The sequence below is a fragment of the Belonocnema kinseyi genome, chromosome 2 (genome assembly GCF_010883055.1).
Source record: "Belonocnema kinseyi isolate 2016_QV_RU_SX_M_011 chromosome 2, B_treatae_v1, whole genome shotgun sequence".
Lineage (NCBI taxonomy): Eukaryota > Metazoa > Arthropoda > Insecta > Hymenoptera > Cynipidae > Belonocnema > Belonocnema kinseyi.
In genome coordinates, this window is record NC_046658.1 from 13577173 (window position 1) to 13597660 (window position 20488).

Genomic DNA, 20488 nt, shown 5'->3' on the forward strand with positions numbered 1-20488 from the left:
CGAGGCTCAAAGAAAGGCGTAGCCGGATGTCGGGAGAACCTGCTCATCGATAGATGTGTCTGCAAAGATGCAGCATTCTACCAGCGTGACCTATCGATGGCAAAAAAGATGCGCATTGTATTCCAGAATGGTAAAATATGATGATACATAATTTTACATGCTTTTGACAGTTTTCGGCAATATTTCCATCAAAACATTGTAAAAGTTTTCTTTGGAGAATAAATTTTTTGTCACATTTTGGCAAGAGCATGAGGTTCATTTTTTCTCAAAATTCCTACTTTCATTTCTAAAAATAAATACCTTTTTTGAAACTGACTTCCAGGTTATTTTTTTTTTCTTAAAGTGATACCTTAGAAGTTAACTCAGGTGAATTTTTAGCCTTTCTATATATGAATTTTTCCTTAATTTGGCTTCAAAAATAGAGCATTTTTAACATATGCTATACTGTTTGAAATAAAAGAAACAGGATTTTTTTATTGAGTAATTGATTTAAAATAGTGGGGATGTTTTGAGTATAAAGTCAAGCACATTACTCTATCATCAACTTAATAAATAAAAATCTCAATTTACTATTGAAAAAATAGTTTAAAGCGTAATTATTTACTTAAAAATACTTGTTCTAAGTTTTCCATTTTATTTACGTTTTAGAAATTAACCGTCATTTTCATGCAATCTCTATAATAATGTATCGGTTTATTACGTTCTTTATAAGATTTTCTATAACTCTATTCATGTCATTTTTATTAAAAGTATTTGTTTTTGCTAATTTCTCAATTCAGTGTCTTCATACGTTACTTTCTAAAAATCATTTTAAATTCCCAAAAGTTAAATTTTTTGTATCAACAATATTTTTAAAACTGGAAATTATATTTCAGTTCGAGTGAAATAATAATGATTCTTGTATTAATCTATAAACTAAATTTCCTTTCATTCAACACAAATATATATTTCTTTTACAAGCCCCTTACTATAAAAAGAAATATTGGTACATTAAAATGGATCCTGCTATACTGAACATTAACTGAAGCAGCATGGGACAAAAATGTTTAATCCTATTATATGTTTCTTTTAAAAGTCAGTTTAAAATTGAAAATTTTTTAATGAAAAATGTTAAAAATGGTATATTTCTACTTAAAAAAGTTTCAAATCCAATACCTGAATAATAAAACCTTGAAAATTACGGGAAAATAATGGAAATTCCTAAGCAGCTCTGGGAAATATGTGGTCACAAATTTAGATAGAAATTTTCATTTTCTGCATCAAATTATTATTATAATAAATTTACACTATTTAATGGTAAAAGCGCGTGACGAGTTGAACGTAGAAGATTTATTACTAACCAATCAGAAGCTCTGAAATCTTTGAAATGTTCTCATTAAAACCAGGAGCAGGTAAACAATCGGTCTACTGATGTCAGAATAAATGTAAAAGAATATTTTGATTTTTTCTAGTAAATTCCTGATCGCATTATCCTCCTAAGTTTTGAATTATAAACTATTATCATTGAAGCATAAACTTTTAAATTCTCATAAGAGAAAACCCCCATAAAACCCCCAGGTTTATCAAATGTGCACGTTTTCAGACCCCATGAATCCGAAAAACAGGTTTTTATGAAAGTGTCTGTCTACTGTGTGTCTGTGTCTGTAGATTTTTAGTTTGTTAGCACGATAACTTTCGAAAGAATTGACAGATTGCATTGGCCTTTGGTATATTTAAAACTAAAACAATATTTGAATGTGTATAATTTGAAATTGCACAAAATAGTTTAATTATGAGTCTATTCACGTTAAATTATTTTAAAATTGAAAATAGCTTATAAAGTTTCAATCGAACGTTTACATTCGTTTAACTACTAAATTTTCCGTTTCCCGGGTTTTAAAAAATCCTGTACATTTCCTGGTCAAGCGGCTGCTACATTTTAAAATTATTAGTTTTAGGATAAAAAATTCAAAATTCAAAAAGGTCGAAAAAATGAATTTTTCCCACAATTGTTTTCATGTTATCGTGAACATAAAAGTATTTATTTGTTATGACAAATCTTTAATCAGAATTTTTTTCCAATCTTTACTTTTGAATCATGTTAGAATTTACTTCAGTGATTGCTATACTATTTTTACTCAACGCATATATGTTGGTATTTTTAACCATACATTTTTAACATTTTCTTATAATTTTTGTATGTTTTGTTTTGGCGATATGACAAACGATACAACATTTCAACATTAAATATTTAATGTTAAGCCCAAATATTTTTTACCGCTCTTTCGGAAATATTGGGAAGAAAGTAAATATAATAACATTTTCTTGGGTTTATAAACTGTCTAATATATTCGATTTTTTTACAAAACTGTGCAAATTTTTTCTTTGATCCTGCCAAGATGTGAACTTTGTACAAATAAGTCCTAGTAATTTCAAATTGTTTATAAATCTAGAGTTCAAGTGTAAGAAATTTTCGAATGTTTGAAACTTATTTCTTCTAAGTTCAGAAATTTCTTTTCAACAACTTTTCAGTGACAAAATTCACGAAAATATCCGAGGTTCAAGTAAGAAAATTAAATATAAATCGGTCAACCAAAAATTTTGGGTCCGGCACTGGTCGTTTCTCACAAAAAGTGAGAATGTTCTTGGTTAGTATATAAGGACCACTTCGGCCAATACCATCAGCGTTATATATACATATACGAGGTGTGTTCAAAAAATAAGGTGACTTTATGGTTTTCTCGAAAAATATTAATTTTTCCTCAATATTTATGTTTTCCCCTTCAAAGCAATCCCCCTCAGATATAATACACTTGTGCCAACGCTTTTTCCAATCATCGAAGCACTTCTGATAATCATTTTGTGGTATAGCCTTGAGTTCTTTCAGCGATGCAGTTTTTATCTCCTCAATCGTTGAAAATCGATGTCCTTTCATGGGTCTCTTCAGTTTTGGGAAAAGGAAAAAGTCACTGGGGGCCAAATCCGGTGAATATGGAGGCTGAGGCATGACTGTGTTGCTGTTTTTGGTCAGAAAATCTTTCACAAGCAACGATGAATAAGCAGGTACACTATCGTGATGCAAAAGCCACGAATTGTTTTTCCAAAGTTCCGGACGGTTTTTGCGTGTGGCCTCTCGCAAGCGGCGCATAACTTGAAGTTAATACTCCTTATTGACCGTAAGACCTTGTGGTAAGAATTCCTGATGCACTACGCCTTTTGAGAAAATCAGGATCATTATTGACTTCATTCAACATCTCCTAAGCGATGGTCATGCGATGGATCTTTTGATCAAAATTAAGCAGTTTTGGAACAAATTTCGCTGACACACGTCTCATGCCCAAAACGTCCGAAAACATAGCATGGCATGAGCCAACCGATATGCCAACATCTTTAGCAACTTCTCTGATGGTAATTCGGCGAATTTTCAATACCATTTCTTCCACTGCATGAACGTTTTCATCTGTTGTTGACGTGCTGGGACGTCCAAGGCGAGGTTCGTCTTCGACATCCTCTCGGCCTTCTTGGAACAGCTTGTACCACTTATACACATTTTTCTTACTCAGAGTAGACTCACCGTACGGAACTGTTAACATTTCAAGAGTTTTAGAGCACTGGATTCCATTTTTCACACAAAATTTAATGCAAACTCTTTGCTCCATTTTTTTCGAAAGAAGAAAATCGCCGATCACACCAAACCCTTCGAAACTTTTACGCCTCTGCCAGAAAAACAACACGAGCTATATAGTGAAAACTGTGAACATATGAGCGTGACGAGTGTACCAACACAACAAAACAAAAAATTTAAAACTTGAATGTACGTAGCCCGCGAAAATTGAAAAGTCACCTTACTTTTTGAACACACCTCGTATATATATACACACACACAGTAAAGCGTTTACTATGTACTCATTGGGAATATAATTATATAAACACTAGCATACAACACAACCCGTCATGCATTTTGTGTAATGCAAAAAAGTACTATATAGGCAATTTTAATTCGGTTTCCAAATCTCCTACGCTCGAGATCTTGCGCCGATTGGTCAAAGGCTTCGAGACTCAGAAGACGTGCGCAAAATATACGTATAACCAAATTCTGAAAAAAGGTTATGTTCCCCAGGATTCACCACGCATATCAAATAAATAATTAGTTACGAATTAAAAAAAAATGTAACACAACATTAAAATTGTTCATAAATATATTCGGGACGTTCATTAAGTACTTTCTTAAAAATTGGAGTTGGTTTTCACTGATGTAACGGTACGTGAGTGATATTTGACGTTTGACAAGTGTCAAAATCGTTTTGTACATCGATCGTAATTAAATGAATAAAGTGAATATCTGCAGGTTGTAGGATAAAATCTGTTGTTTTACTTATTGAATAAAATATGGGAATCAAACGCTTTTGAATAACTGCAACGAAAATTACAATCCGTATGATTATAAAAATTGCAACGATAAATCTGAAATTCAAATGATAAGAGGTGAGAAGCGGCGAATTATTCTTATAAGCTGGGTGTTCAGCGACCTTGAAAATTTCGTTTCCGCTACTATAGAACGTTAAAGTATACATTTTTTGTGATATTTGACTTAGAAATTATAAAAATTATTAGCCGAAGTCTTCAATATTAACTCAGCTTCAGAATAGACCTTTTTATTCCAGATGTCGACAGTGCGCACGTGCCAAAATTTTACGTCATTTCCGTATTTTTTGAACAGTTTTGTGTCGAAATGTATGGAAAATATTGTAAATAAAAATAACACCGAAAAATAAATGTGTGAATAAATCAGAGCTTAAAGACAACAAATTTTTAATTATATTCAGAAAAAAAACTGCAAAAAAAGTGCGAAAATTGTGACGAGCAAGCCCATTATTTACATTTGTTGACATCTGACGTCTTCAAAAAAATGTTTAAAAATCCGGCAAAAATCACGGAAGATGATGTTCCAGGAGCAAAATTAGTGCAACATATTGGTTGAAGAGCGCAGTGTTAATCAGCTTAAACGATGGATAAAATATAGGAAACGATCTTTAAAAGGCAAAACAAGTGATTCAGTAGAAAGGTTAGTTCAGATTGTGTTTGGCAGGTATTAATATTTTCTTTCTTTGCTAACATTTGCTTACATATTAAATGAAGCATTATTATCGGGGTTTCAAACCTCCTAAATTTTGGATAAAAATAAAATCTATTTAATACTTTCACTTGCGAACGCAAAACTATTACATTTACGTATTTATAACCAGTTTATATGAAAGAAGGAAAATTTGTTAGTACATTTCTTATACCAGGAAATCACTAAAAAAAAGAGAAGTAGAAAATATAATATTGTGTTATTTTATAATTGTATGAATATTAAATATTTACTCAAAAAAAAGTTCTGAACTGCAAATCTTGTACAAAAGAAAATATTTATACCTGCCATACAAAACCTCAACTAACCTTACCACTAAATCTCCCTTTTTTCTTTTAATGGTGGTTTTTTACACTTAGAACATCGTTTCAGCTGCTCAATACTGTGCTCTTCTACTGATTCGTTCACTGATTTTGCACCTGGAACATCATCTTCCGTGAGTTTCGCCGAATTTTAAAGATTTTTTTAGAATATGACAGGTGCCAATAGACGCAAATAATGGCATTGGCCGCCGCACTCTTCGCACTTTTTTCACAGTTTTTTTCTTTAATAGACTTAAAAATGTTATATCTTGAAAATCTGTGTTATTTACAAATTTTTTTTTGCTGTTTTTATTAACAATATTTTCCATACATTTCGACACAAAACTGTTCGAAAAATACGGAAATGGCGTAACATTTCGGCACGTGCGCACTGCCGACGTCTAGAATAAAACGATCTATTAGAATGAGCCATGGCCATAAAACGGAATTTTCAAGAGTTTCACCACTCGGTTTTTAAGTATACACCATATTATAAAACATTAATGAAGATTTCAAAATGTTTCAAAGATTTTAGAACATTTGGAAGATTTGAAAAGGTTTCAAAACATTTTAGAAGCTTTTTTTACTTATTATAGATTTCAAATAATTCAATGATTTCAACTCGCGGTAAAATTTCAGCCACAACCACGTTTCACGACCGTGAGATAGGTGGTTACAGTCTGTAACGGAATCAATACGACGATGCGGAAAAAGTTTTGTGCACCCTGAGAACACGAAATGATCTAAGGACTACCGCCTTCTGCATTTTTACCGCAAGTGTTTTAGCATGTTGTTGACACGCAGTAATGCTTTTCAGGCTATTAACGAGTGAAAGCCTGGCCTCGAGTGTGCAACAGAAAAAATTGTCGAGAATATAAAGTTCCAGTATATGCGGGACTTCTCATTCTCGACAATTGACTCGATTTCCCTAGGAGCATTTAGATGAGTGATATTAAGGTTAATGCCGTAAGAGTGACAGAGATGGTAATAAAGCACTCTTAGTGCCGAATTGTGCCATTGGAAGTAGGTCGTTCCCGCATGAGTTGGACAACCAGATAGTATGTGAGCTAAATGCTCGGGGTGTGCATGGCACGCCCTGCAGCTATCATCGGGAATGTCTTAGCTCCAAATGTGGCAACGGTATGTTAAGGTGGAAATGACACCGTCTTGGCATGCCAAAATGAAACCATCCGTACCAGACTTCAATTCGGGCGATTCAAGGAAAGCAAACGTTAGCTCACACGACATTGACTGATCCTCCACATTTCTGTGGAAGATACCGTGCATCCTCTTATCGAGGAGCTACCACCTTGACGGCGTGCGATGTACAGTCGCGGAACAGAAGACTTAAGATGCATGCTTTTGTTCATGTGCATAACCTTTCTTCTCCCGATATCAAGAGATCTGAGCTCGTTCATCGTCCATGCAACTACTCCAAATGAATGGAGTACTATCGGGACGGCAAGCATGTTCGATGCAGATACTTTGTTCCTCGTCGACAGTTCGGAAGAACAATTTTGCCGGATGAGAAGTTTGTATCAGCTTCGGAGAGTATCCTTTATAGATGTCACATCTGGTCTCGGTGCGGAATAGTTATTCATTCCTCTTAATACTTTTTTCACCACCTCGGTAGTGATAGGGTGGGCATTCTTAATCTGGTGTTATAAGGGCATCACACAGCTCCTTGCAGCTATTTATATTTTCTGAGACTTCGTCCAGTCTATGCTGCACTTCGTAAATTTCTTTAAAAATACTTCGACCTCCTCTGGTTTGGGCGGGTGGTCGACAGTAATTGGAGGGTCTTGAAGAGTCGAGATGGGTCAGAGAGAAACTGTTGATTTTCTCTGACCCACCTCTCCCTCCATTCTAGACTTCTCTTAGCGTCAGACAGTATCCGTATTCTCTTAACAATACGCTGCCTGATGGGCAGCAGCTTTGACTTGTTAAGTGTGTGATAACGGGTCCGGAGATCGCACATGAACTTTTGAACCTTGGCGGTAAAATTCCTGCCAGATGTGATGTAGTCAATCACACACTGAATGCGGGACGCGTACTGTCTTGCCCAGCCTATCTTTATGGCAAGTTGATGCATTCGTATTTTGGTCTTATGATCAAGTGTTGGTTTTGTTTTACGGTTCACATCGGCCAAAGCTCTCGCTGCATTATACACACAATAATTGAAAGCCTAGAAATCGGATTCTACGGAAAAATTTCCACGAAGCTCGTCATACATTTCAGTCAGATATTTAGGCTTGAGAGAAACCTTGGTTTTGATGTTTCTCCGGGTCATAAAGCATCGCTCTTACTCTATTGAATGCCTGCCCGCGGTTGGTCTTATTGTCGCATCTCTTTCTCTGTTGCTGGCTTGTTATAGTTGTGGTAGAGTAGGCGTTCTGGTTACATATCCCCTTTTTCGGAGTAGTTTGGCATGGTTTCGCAGACGTTGCTGCAAAAAGTGCGATAGCTCCGGGTGTTTCTCGTACCACAGAGCATGGAGCTGTGCCATGTAACCCCATTCAGGGGCCACACTCGCATCGTAGCACTCTAGCAAGTCATGATTTACTTGCTCCGTCCACCTAAAGGTCCCCAGATTCCGCCGATCCATCGCATTGAATCCATTTTCATTGGCTCCCCCAGCTTCAGAGTAGTCGGCATTGTTGGCCGACCCATTGTCGGGAGCCCTGCGCGTTCTGTTGTTTTCAACCGCAATTACAACAACCATGTTTGGTGTTGTCATTGTTGTTCCCATGAGAAGCAAGGAAAGGGTTTCGTTCATCCTTGTAGAGCGCCGCATGCGTACTCTGAGAGGTCACCCGCTATCCCAGAGTCAGCGTTCTAGACACCTCACTCAGGTACCATTCAGCTTTCGGTACGGTTTTCACACCTCCGCTTGGGGGTTAATTCCTTCGGGACCACCCCTGGACAATTGTCCGCGACTGCCTGTTTATTTTTGTAGCCATATTCAGGATAAACCCTTGGTACAGGAACCCTCTATCCGCAACCCGAGGACGCGTTCGGTGGCTTCTAATGAAAATGTTTTGCGTAGTCGGGGCCGAGACTCCCCCCCCCCTCCCCTTGGGTACAGGCCCCAGCTTCTTAGCGCTTCAAAATGACAAAGCGCATTTGCAGATTAAAAAAATGTTAGAAATAGAAATATTATACAATATTTCAAGGAACCTTCTGGGGAATACCATAAGTCCTATACCGTTTTTCGATACGGATATTACGAATCGAAACTAAATTTATGTATTACGAGTACATTCTTACTATCTTTCACAGTGCGAAATATTTTAAAAAGCATTAATTTCCCTCCTTACAAAGTTCATCTGGTACAAAAGCTCAATGAAGACGATCCTGATCGTCGGGTTGAATTTTGTGAAATTATGATGGAAAGAATTGACAGAGCTCCTCTTTTCTTGTACAATACAGTATTTTCAGATGAATCTACTTTCACTTTAAAAGGTGAAGTTAACAGGCAAAATTGTAGATATTGGTCCGACACAAATCCTGATTGGATGTTGGAGAGTCGCACACAATATCCACAAAAGATTAATGTTTGGCCCGGTATCTTGAATGATACATTGATAGGCCCTTTCTTCATCGATGGTAATCTCAATGCCCGTGCATATGAAGAGCTTCTCAGAAACCATATTATACCAAGAATAAGGGAGATTACAGGCGATAATTTTCAAAATATTTGGTTCCAGCATGACGGAGCAGCGGCTCATTACGGTAGGGCGGTTCAAGCATATTTGGATACTTAATTCCCTCAAAGGTGGATTGGAAGAAGGGGTGAAATCGAGTGGCCTGCTAGATCTCCTGATCTGACGCCTCTCGACTATTTTCTTTAGGGTTATTTAGAGAGCAAAGTATACTCAACGCAACCGCAAAGCTTAGACAAATTGGAGAATCGGATTCTGCAACAGGCTACTTTGATTGATAGGGAGATGATTCGTAATGCTGTGACTCATTTTTACAATCGCAAAGCTTTTTGTCAAGAAGCTCAAGGTTTTCAGTTCGAACATCTTGAATGAAGCGTGAGTCCCGTGAGGACTCACGGGACTCACGCGACTCACGCTAATCAAACACCCCGAAGGGAACAGAATTTACTACGTTCACGTCGCTGTTCCTGGGTAATGCTAAACGTAAACGTAAACTGCTTGGAAAAACCTTGAAAACCCTTGAAGATAATCACCAAGATCAATACAGAGCTCAACAATGAATTTTTCGTTGAAATTTATTTCAGGAATTGCACTGACTTCTTGGAAAACTTTGTTAGTTTCAAATAACCTCTAACTGACCTTGAATGTTACAATTGACCTATGACTCGGGTACGTACCTGAACGTAGAATTTTCCGCCCTATCGATTGCAGATATAAAAGAAAGGGGGTTTCCATTTAAAAAAAAACAAAGTTGACCTTCAAAAAGCCATGAAGGTCAACTTCAAGGTCAAAATTAAGGTCACCATTGAATTCCTCGTTGAAATTTACTTCAGAAATGACCTTCACTTTTTTGAAAAATATTTTACCTGATGTGTGTGTGTGTACAATAAGTTAAGAATGCGTCTTTCGGGTGTGTCTTCCGTCCGTCATTGCTTCCTTCCTTCTGATGTACAAAGTAGGCTAAATATAGAAGCCCCTCTATAAATCGGATTTTTTTGTGTTGCAAACGACGGCGCGGTGATGTAGAGATTACAGAACTCTGCCGTGTTTTTGATTTTAGAGACGTTCTGTGAAATATCCAGTCTTTCACTTTGTTTTTAACGGACTTTAGTTTCGAAAATTTTAAAGCTTCCCGTTGCTAAAATTACTGTCCCATTTAATAAATCTTCCTGCTTTATATTTAATTCAAATAGAAACAGTTCTGTAGAATTTAGAATAACGTAGGTCTGTAATTATTACGAATTATCCAATTCCTCAAGTACAAATTTTTTCCGTGTATGCATAAGTTCACTATAAACTTATTATAAAATGGTGGAAATAAAATTTGTAGATCTTTCTGCGTTAACAAATTTTACTCGGAAAAATTTGTTCCCAACTTGCATATATTGGCCAAAAAATTGAACCTTGTATTTTTTTAAAAATAGGGATGATGCATCCCATCTTCAAAACATTTTTGAAGGTTTATATACCTAAGAAAAAATAAATTACTTATGACATGATTTGCAAAACACCCTTCAAAATTGTTTCTATCCGCCGGAGTATAAATAAACTTTAATTATAAATTGATTCGTAAATAGTTTTAGATCTGTAAAGGAACCGCTCTCGGAATGTATCTTCAAGACATTGAAACGGTCCTCCTTCTTTCATTCACTCACATATGTTGAATGGAGTCAACTTGCTTCTGGAGTTTCAGTTGTCGTCGGAAAATACTTCTTTCTAACCACTTGCCTTCTACGAGCAAATAATAACTAAATTTAAAAATATACACGATAATATTTCTCGTGTGCGAGTAATTTTATCATAAATTTAATGATTGAAATGCACTCGTATCACAACACTTCACATGTAGAGCCACCAAACTGCTTCCAATCTTCATTTTTTCCTCAAGATAAAACATTTGTAAATAAATCGCCGTAAAAAATAAATGATTGAATATTTCAGAATTTTCCAATGTGTGTTGTATTTATTGTGCACTATTAAACATTTCAGAGATTTTTAAAGAGAATTGCAACCAAAAGAAGTGAGGTCCCCAACATTTAAAATTAATCCTACGTAAAATATTAATTCCATGATCAATTCGAAATCCATGGTCCGTCAAATGGCACCCTAAGGAATATTGCTCTTAAAATATATAACAAGATATTACTAAAGCTAATTAAATTGCAATGTTTAACACTTAGTTAAAAAAACTTAATAATCGTGGCACAGATAAACAGGAATATATCAAATGAAATGACACTCCCACTTTTTCTTTTAAAGTAGACTCTCATATAGCGCCTTTTTCGCAAAGTGCCTCTCCCTTCTATTAACCTGAAATTCGTGAAGCTTCTTGAGCGTCAGATTTTGTCCGATTTATGAAAGTCAATCTATCAATTGTTCCAATGTGAAATCACACATGGGTCTAAAACTATTTTTTAAAGAGATTTGTTTTAAAAGTATCAGGTTTCTACACGAACTTGGATTTCAGCAAACTGAATTTGTGCGTTCCGAGGAATAATGCCCCGCGGCGGTTACGGATGAGTGAAGCCAGGGTGACGAAAGGGGGAGATGTGGCGTTATCAGTTATGCGCGACAGATCAGTGGCTCAGCGATAAAGCGCTGTACCATAACGGCCTAACCGAATGAATGCTTCACGTTACATCAGTCTACTCTCAATTTTTTGCGATGTTTTGGTCTATGCATATATAATTGAAAAAAAATTCAAAAAGAAAAAAGCAACGTTTACGCTTAATAAGCAATATCAGCTTGTAGGCGAAGTGAAAGCAGGTACCTCAAAATAATACGTTTTACAGAAATATGGTATCTGTGACACGGAATACAGGAGAGTGTTAGCTCCCGAATAAAGTTAGATTTTCGATCACAAACTTAGTGTTTTCGTTTAAATTAACATGTATTGATGATATTGTAAAGTTTTGCTTCAAGTTAAAATTATTATTTGTATTAGGAAAAAACGCAAGAAATTTTTTAACAAATATTTTACTACGCTGGAAAAAGAAGCAGAAATGTTCCGATGCCCCTAATGTTTATAAGCGGAGAGCCTGGCTTTGTGTCGATGGTCATAACCAAAACCATGCATAAATTCAAGTTCGAGTATAAATTAGGCAATCCCAAAACCGAAAAAAAACTACTGAGCAGCCGTACCTATTACAGAAAACTACTGCGCACTCCTTGAATATTAATAGCAAACTGTTAAGGAGGAACCTTCATTAACACCCATAAGAAAAACCTACATACATTCCCAACCTATATTCCTATCTTATATCGTAATTTGAAACAGGAATTCATAAATGATTCCAGACTCAGATGAAATTCTCCTCATTTAAGATTTAGCTTATTTATAGAAAAGATTGCTAACATACAAGTTTTCTCAAAGCCTAAAAGGGGCTAAGGTTGTAGGAGTTTCGTTTCATGAATCATTTTACAGAGTCAAAAGAAAATATGTTATACTCTTCGAAAACCGAACATATGCTGCCTGAAAATCAGACAGTTTCGAAGTTCACCCACGTATTTATTCGGTTTTCGGTGTATAAAACATATCTGCTGTCTTAACTAAGAACATGGTAAGTCGCTCTTGCCATAAGGGTCAGTCTAGCGTTTCGTACGGATTACTTACACACAGTTATCCCCTGTTTTGGTAGAACGTGAAGTCAGGGCAATTTAACCACCGGGGATCTGAATCGCCGAGTCAGTTCATTAAGCTCATCTTTGCTTCTTTCTAACAATTTCCCCGATCCCGTGGATTTTCTGAAAATGAGAGTTTTTAAATGAACACAGTATTTAATGGAAACAAGACTCACTCTTTTCACACTCTAACTTATGTTGCGCTTCTCTCTCTAAAACTAAAACAGAGTTCTGACTTTTTTCCATTTTTGTTGCGAAAATTTTTACGAAAATTTTTTTTATCCATATCTTAGATTAGATTCTTGTTTTCTATTAGACAATCTCGTAGTCATTAAATAATCAAAAAATTGTAATTAATTTTCTATTAAAAACGAATAAAATCGCAAGTGTTATTGAATGATATTTTATCAGGCCTCAGGTCCGGGAAATGTGAAAATTTTCGAGACGGGGAAAAACCGAAAAATGACAGTGAATTAATTTTTTGCTTGTACATTGTACAAATTTTTAAAACAAGACGTGCGTCCAAGTTCAACTTCAAGAGTTTTTTAAAGAATTAGTTGAAGTGCTATGTTCGTATTGTGACATCATTCGGCTTACAATACGTAATTGTAAAAAAAATCATTTTAGATCTATATTTTCAGCATACATTTTTAATTTAAAGCATTTTTAAATTCATTCTTGAAGACTGAAACATTTAAACATTAAAAGCATTTTAAATCAGATATTAAAAACCGAAGAATCTGAAACGGAATGATATGAAGTGGAAAACGTTGATTCGTTAAAATATTAAAAAGCATTTAATATTTCATTTACGATTTTAAATTTTATTTTTAAAAATGTTGAAGTTGTAGGTGAAATTGTGGTATTTTTGTAAATAAACATTGAAGAGTTACTTTTTGTAGAAAAATGTGTGTAATTTGAAGAGATATTTAGAAGTTTTAAAAAGATATCAAATTAATTTAAAAATTCAAATTATTTCAAATAATTTATTCACACTAAGTGTACCGATAAAGACCGGCTATGCTTACCGAAATTTCGATGCAATAGCCACGAAATGGTGTGAAATGTTTTTCAGACTTTTGTACATTTCAAACAAAAAATTTAAAGCTTTTCAGGAATTGTGAAAGGCTTCAAGAGAGTATAAACATTTTTTTAGAGATTACTGCGTAATTTTACAATGATTTTTTTATTTAGAAAAATTATTTTAAGAGTACATTTAGACAGACTTACAAAGTTTCCAAAATTGTCAAAAAAGATTGTCGAATGTTTTAGAGAAATTGTTTTTAATTTTGCAGGATTTTCATTATTGTAAAAGGTATTTACAAGTCCTAAACACATTTCACAAATAATTAAACGATTTAAATTTTGAAGTTTTGTAAGAATTTAAAAAATATTTATTATAAAATTAATCCAACTTCTGAAGTGCAAAAAGTGTTTAGTGACAAAAATTAATCGTTTAATTTTTAATGTGCCTGCATAAAAATTAGTTAAAATTATACTTTTTTGTAAATTTCTAAATTTATGGATTGATACTTCGATTTAGAACAGCGAAAATGATAACGTGGCTTTATGTTCCTGGAATTGATTCTGTATCTTTGAACTAAACAGTGTACGTACATCAGTTAAAATTTCTAAATGCAGTTTAACTGCATATAATTAAAAACTATTATTTCAAAAGTGTTGGTGCCTTTGATTTTGTACATGTAAATTAGTGAGTATTTAAATACAAACTTTTTGAATTAAAAACCTTTTAAGCTTCTATTCTAAAATTTAAAAATACAAGGCTTGTACTAGGATTACTTTTATTTTCTGTTAAGATTCTATTTTAAATCTATCAGTAAAGATTTAGGGTTTTTCTAAAATATCAATTTTCTATATCAAAATTTCCAAATGCAAGATTCACTAATAAAAACGAGAAATAAACGGTGAAAAATTTACGTAAAAAATTTCTAGTCAAGTCAGGTGTTTGCAAGAGCTTTACGTTTGAACACTCCGTTAATTTGGGAGACAGAAACGCACCGTACGAAAGAGTGAGAGCAAAGGGAGCCTCGCACTTCATTTCATAATCTGCGATGATTGAAAGATCTTACTCAAATTTTAAGAAAATCCAAGGGATCAGGTAAAGTGTTATAAGGGAGTGAGAGTAAACTGATCTGACTCGAGCGAGCATAGGACCCTCTGCGTTCAAGTTACACTGACGTCACATTCTATAAAAAAAAGGACCAGCTCTATGTGAGTAATCCGTATAAAACGGGCGACTGTGACCCTCATGGCAAGTGCGACTTACCATGTTCTTAGTTGGGACAGCAGATATGTTCCCCCTTTTCCTCAAAAAGAATGTGGAAACGAAACTCCTCTAATCCTGTAGTGTCCTTTTAGGATACTCGCGTCATAATGAGGTCTTTAAAAATCGTGTGAATTTTTTCGTGTTCCACATCATCGATCTTAAATTCAGAAATAAACTTTAATAAAGCAAACATTTATCTGGATCATCCTATTAAAATTTCTGGAAAAAATCAATGCATCAGCAATTCCATCTTCTTATGGTAAAAAAAACAGTCGAAAAAGAACATCTTCTGATTGCACCGTCGAACGATAAACAACAAAATTACAATCTGGTCTGTTTTTTATCAGCAGGCACACAAATCCTAAACTTGTCCTCTAAGCTGCCGGAAAAAACAGAAATGTTCGGAAAGGGTTATGTGAACTTTGCTTGCGTTTCATTCTGAACGTCGAGCTGTCCCAAGAACCTTTCCGAATGTCCCACTGTCCGACTTCTTACCGATCATATCCGAATGTCGCTCAATGTTTCCAATTTCATTCCGACTCGAATAAAGAATATATATTATCGTATTAATAATTTATTTTTTACTTCAAAACATTTTAAATTGCAGCGATCCTATTGATTCCTGTTGAATCCAACAAATACGAGTCCTAAAAACTTAGAAATAGACAAATTTTATAACTCAGAAGGCCTTTTTGACTTTCGTACAATACTTACAATATTGCCGCGCATTATCCCATCTGAATATTCCAAATTTCGAATATTTCACTTGCCCCAGGCTCATTTGTAATCACAATAAGTCACTGATAAAATTTCTTGTTTGTATTGTAAAAATAATACACTATGAAATACAAATTACACTGAGCTTGTCTGCATGATAAAAAGCCACAAAAAGCGTCACTTTGAACGATTTCCATATTCACAATAAAAAGCTAGGTTTACTAAAAGAGTAACTGCGCACAATGACCTTTTTACTGAAAGCACTATGAGAAATTGGAAATATCAGAAATTTGTTGTGATTTCAATCAAGAATCTTTGGAAAAGCTCCGATAGGATTTGAAGGGTCCGCGGTATAAATCTTTTAACTGACATTTTTTTCGAAATTGATTTGTTTGTATTATCAAGAACAATTTTCATATACAGTTAATATGCCGCAAACGAAAGGGCAAAATACCTTTTAGGTTCTTTTAATGGATTCTCGTAAATCGCGTTTTGGTATCTTGAGCATAGGTGCGCGATCTAAACATGTTAACAGCTTATAGCGTCTTAAGGGAAATCCGTGCTTTTTCTCACAACTGCTCAGTTTACTCGTAGAAAAGGCCCGTGAGACGTTTGTCAGTATTCGTGCAGTTAAGTCTATGTATGTGTATGTCGAAAGTTATTTGTGGCTACTTTCACGTTATCTTCGATGTTGTCACCGACAGATCGATGTAAAGACTAAGGTGAGCGACGCTTCTCGATTACAAACACTCAGCAACATTATGCAATAAACTATTTAAAATTTTTGCAAGCCCATCTATGTTGGGCTTGCGTTTCTAAACATTCTGACATACAAAACTTGGCCGCAGGTGGAAAAAATACGCAGAATTGTTTTCCACGATAGAAAACTAGCGATAGAACACTGGAGAAAACAGTTCTAGATTGATGGACCCCTTGTAGATAACATACGAATAGCTTACAATTGTGACATAACGTTTAATTTTGATTAAAATGTTAGACAACTAACGTATATTATTTTTCTCTACACACAGAAAACAGACATTTAATATTTCCTTATCAAGAAATGTAAAGGGTTTCTTATAAACGTGACTCCTCTCCGGAGTCATTGGTGAGTGTATTGGTGAAGTTGGTGGATAAATTAGGCGCCAAGGCCTCGTTACGAGACGAGTATGTCGCAATCCTCAACTAAACATTATCACAATAGAGGGAACCCACCTCCAGGGTGGGGAATCCACACAAAGGCCGAACCACCATACTATAATTGAGGTGGCTTCAACCACGGGTGGAGAAATTGCCAAACAAAATGGGCCACGTTTTTCCATAATTGCGGCAAACGTGGCCAGATCAAGCGAACTTGTGATTCAGTTCGTTGACAGGAAAACCATTAAGGAAGGGTCGTCTCAGGATCGACTCCACTCCTTGTATACCAAGGCAGACCCTCATTTCTTCTATAAATGATATACCAGACTCAACTCCCTTAAATTCTACTATTCAACCTGAATTAGCTTCTAAAAATCAATTCGAATTATCTCAAAAATCGCCTTCAGAAACTCAAATTGAAGTCAACTTCAATCGATCAACTTCAACTCTTAGATATTCACGGGACGACGGGGCCAGTCAGTAAAAGTTTTGAGGAAATTAGACCTGATCGTCTGTCAGGGATTGGTAACAATTCGAGACCCTATGTCAGTATAGAAATAAGGGGCACTAAAATCCATTCGTTAGTAGAAACGGGTTCATCAAGAACGTATCTGGGATCAGTAGGGTTACAGATACTCGGTGCGGGTGGTTATAAGATTGATTATTCAAAGGCAGACGCGGTCATGATGGCTAATGACACTATTGAGTCTGTCATTTGCGAGGCGTGTCTGCCAGCTACTTTCTCAGGAACCACCCATTCAATATATTTTAAAATCATACCTGGGCTAACTAATACTTGTGTACTAGGCATGGATTTTGCCGAAAAGTTCGGTTTTGTTCTCAATTAGCGTGATAAGCAGTTTTGGTTTGCTGACGAACCAATAATATAATTTGCATTTGGGCCCACAGACGAGAACGACATTGACACTTGCAAAGGCATCGCATTGCTGAATAAGGCGGGAAAAGTTAGGTTAGACCACTTTTTGACGGGTATAATAAAACCAAAACCCGATAAGTTACCCGCCGCGAAATTTGTCGAACATGTGATCGACACGCAAGGGAACACTCCAATTCGTAAAAAGAATCATCGGATATCACCTAAGGTGTGTGACGCGTTGATAGAAGAGGCGAACCGGTTGATTGAGCAAGAGTTGATTGAGTTCTCAAATATCGAATGGTGTAGTCCGGTGGTAATGGTCCGTAAGCCGGACGGTAATTACCGTCTATGCATTGATTTTCGACGGATTAGTGAGGTGTCGAAGAAAGATACGTATCCGATTCCGTTTATCGCGGAAATCGTGGACCGCTTAAATACGCTTCGATACATCTCAAACTTAGATTTGAGTAAGACCTACCACCAAATCCCTTTGAGTGATGATAGCAAGCCTATCACGGCCTTTACTGTCCTCGGAAAAGGGTTGTACAAGTTCAAACGCATGCCGTTTGGTCTCACCGAAGCTCCAGCAACCTTTCAACGGTTGATGGACAAGGCCATCACCCCGGATATGAGACCACACGTGTGTGCCTATTTAGACGACGTAATCGTCGTACCTGAAACCTTTGACGAGCATTTGCACTGGTTGGAGCGGACCATTACACGCTTGAATGAAGCAGTGCTAACGCTCAGCCCAGACAAGTGCAAGTTTTGTCAATCTGAAGTCAAGTTTCTGCGATTCAAAGCGAATAAAAGAGGGGTTATTGGTAGACGACGACAAGGTCTACCCCATACTTGAGTATCCTCGACCCAGAAACGTTAGACAAGTGAGAAGACTCGTAGGGGCTACGTCGTGGTACCGGCGATTTATCAAAAACTATACACGAATCTGCGAGCCACTTACACGTCTAACCAAGAAAAATTATAATTTCTCTTGGAGGGACGAGCAGGAAGAGGCATTCCAGACGCTGAGAGCGGCCTTAGTGTCATCGCCTGTATTGGCGTACCCCGACTTCAACCTACCATTCTGCGTTCAAACAGACGCTAGTTACTTTGGTTTGGGTGTGGTCATCACCCAGTTACAAGACGAGCAAGAGCGTGTAATCGCATACGTTAGTCGAGTGATGTCTAAAGCAGAACGGAACTACTCAACCAGAGAGAACGAGTACCTGGTCGTGGTATGGGCCATTAGAAAATTCCGGTACTATCTCAAGGGGTATCATTTTTCCGTGGTGACCGACCACAATAGCCTTCGATGGTTGTACAACCTTAAAAATCCGACAGATAGATTAGCACGCTGGGCCCTAGATCTCTTAGAATACAGTTTTGAAATTTTTCATCGAAAGGGATCAATGCAACAAATTCCGGATGCACGATTCCCAATGTTCGAAGATGGAGAAATCGACCAGATTGCGGCCATGATGCCTGTCGAGGACGAATGGTACGCCAAGCGGCGTGAGGCGGTGTTAAGGTCAACCGGGAAGTACCATGGGTGGAAAGTGGTAAATGGAGAGCTGTACAAATATAAGAATAATCCGTTATTAAAGGATATCATTGAAGACTATGATGATTGGAAACTAGTGGCTCCGAAGAACCTCCAATCAGACCTAGTGCATGAAGTATACTGTACACCTCAAGCTGTTCATTTAGGTAGGGACAAGACCTACCGTCGGGCCGTGATTCGCTGTTATTGGCCTGGCATGTTCAAAGACATCACGTCTTTCGTTAGAAAGTGCAAGACATGCCAGCTCAATAAACCTGAGCAAGTTTAATCACGTGGGGTTGACCCAGCGAAAAGTCAAGGAGCCGTGGACAGTCGTAGAAACCAATGTCATGGGACCTTTCCCTCGCAGTAAGGAAGGATATGAATACCTGTTAGTATTCCAGGAATTATTCTCAAAATGGATTGAGTTGGCACCGTTTAAAAAGGCAGAAGAAAGGAACTCATGTGGCAGGAAAATTGGCCCCTAAGTTGAGTGGCCCCTGTGTTGTGGTAGCGGTAATCTCACCCAACATCTGCAAACTCGCATCGCTCGACGGAAGATTGGTGGGGCGTTATCATGCCTCTAATCTACAAAAATATGTAGAGGATCGGGATGGCAAACCGACAGATCCGGAGCAGTTGTCTGAACTGAACCGGATGTTGTCGGAAATCAGCGATTCTGACGATGAACCGGACTCCCAAGAGAATTCGAAACAGAATTTCGACTGGGGTCTTAGTAATATGGATACCCACTCAGACTCGGACAGGGGCGGTCGGGTGAAACTCCGTACGCGTTCACACTCTAGGTAGGCCAACTGGACTCAAATCGGGCTAGCGAATAGTACTTGTCGCACTCTAAGGCATAATTAAGGCATGTGTTGTTTAAATCAGTTCTTTATTGGGAAAATGCTTGTAAATATTGCAGCGGTGACCCACTTGGAATTGGCCATGAAACTTCGGCGATCGTTGGTGTTAGAGACCTCCACCGTTGACACAGGTCCACAAGCACAAGGGCAGGCAGCCCTATAGGGAGCGGTTGGAGATTTCATCGTCTCAATGGGGGGCGAGTCCACCAAGAAGGAGCAGCACCACAACCCGGAACAAGGGGAAAGAGATGAGGAAGGAGCAGTGGGAGGCGCAATCGTTTCCACTTTGACAAGGTCAAAACTCCCCTCCGCCTGGTCAGTATTTGAATTGGAGTGGGGTCGGTCACTGCCTGAAGGGGTAGT

General features: G+C 36.9%; 1 protein-coding gene across 1 annotated transcript in view; it reads right to left on the bottom strand.

The window, feature by feature from the left end:
* Window positions 1–12801, bottom strand: part of LOC117167031 (aurora kinase C-like) — a 183694-nt gene extending 170893 nt beyond the window's left edge. Inside the window, exon 1 of the mRNA XM_033351590.1 lies at window positions 12691–12801. The gene's annotated coding sequence lies outside the window, so the exon portion shown is untranslated. The remainder of the gene's footprint in view (window positions 1–12690) is intronic.
* Between the last annotated feature and the right edge of the window lie 7687 nt (window positions 12802–20488).